Source organism: Otolemur garnettii, unplaced genomic scaffold (genome assembly GCF_000181295.1).
Source record: "Otolemur garnettii isolate 467f Iridium unplaced genomic scaffold, OtoGar3 scaffold00116, whole genome shotgun sequence".
Classification (NCBI taxonomy): domain Eukaryota; kingdom Metazoa; phylum Chordata; class Mammalia; order Primates; family Galagidae; genus Otolemur; species Otolemur garnettii.
In genome coordinates this window covers 5,546,680-5,547,947 of record NW_003852511.1, presented here as the reverse complement: position 1 = coordinate 5,547,947, position 1,268 = coordinate 5,546,680, and positions in this window count along the sequence as shown.

Sequence of the window (1,268 nt, the reverse complement as noted above, 5' to 3'; positions counted from 1 at the left end):
CCCGGCTATTTTTTGGTTGTAGCTGTCATTGTTGTTTGGCGGGTCCGGGCTGGGGATTCGAACCCGCCACCTTAGGTGTACGTGGCTGGTGCCCTAGCCGGTTGAGCTATAGGCGCCGAGCCATACCTAATTTTTGTTCATTTATTTATCTTTCAAATTGTATACTATGGGATAGAGCCTGTAGTGCAGTGGGTAGGGCTCTGGCCACCTACACTGAGGCTGGCGGGTTTGAACCTGGCCCTGGCTAGCTAAACAACAATGACAGCTGCAACAAAAAAATAGCCATGTGTTGTAGTGAGTGCCTGTAGTCCCAGCTACTTGGGAGACTGCGGCAAGAGAATCACTTAAGCCCAAGAGTTTGAGGTTGCTGTGAGCTGTGATGCCACAGCACTCTACCCAGGGCAACAGCTTGAGGCTCTGTCTCAAAAAAAAAAACAAACCCAACGACAACAAAAAATAGCCAGGTGTGTGTGGGCGCCTGTAGTCCAAGCTCCTTGGGAGACTGAGGCAAGAGAATCACTTGAGCCCAAGAGTTTGAGGTTGCTGTGAGCTGTGACACCATGACACTATACTAAGGGTGACAAAATGAGACTCTATCTCAAAAAACAGAAAGAAAAAGAAATCTGATTGGAGAATTTCTTCACTGACAGGGATTCAAAATGACAAGGCAGTTTATTAGAAAGAGACCTGGAATTGTCTGGAGACCTCTGTTACTGGCCAAATTGCATACTTTTAGTAACTTATTTTTTATCTTTCTTTCTTTCTTTCTTTCTTTTTTTTTTTCAGTTTTTGGCCAGGGCTGGGGTTGAACCCACCACCTCCGGCATATGGGGCCAGCGCCGTACCCTCTTGATCCACAGGCACCGCCCTATCTTTCTTTTTTTTTTTTTGAGACAGAGTCTCAAGCTGTCACCCTGGGTAGAGTGCTATGGCGTCTCTGCTCACAGCAACCTCAAACTCCTGGGCTTAAGCAATCCTCTTGCCTTAGCCTCCCAAGTAGCCTGTTACAATGCCCAGCAATTTTTGGTTATAGTTGTCATTGTTGTTTGGCAGAGCCAGGCTGGATTTGAACCCCCCAGCTCTGATATATGTGGCTGGCACCTTAACCACTTGAGCTATGGGTGCCAAGCCATTATTTGTTACCTTTCTTTTTGATCCCACCAGTCATACCTAATTTTTTTTTTTTTTTTTTTTTTTTTTAGACAGAGCCTCAAGCTGTCCCCCTGGGCAGAGTGCCGTGGCATTACAGCTCACAGCAACCTCCAACT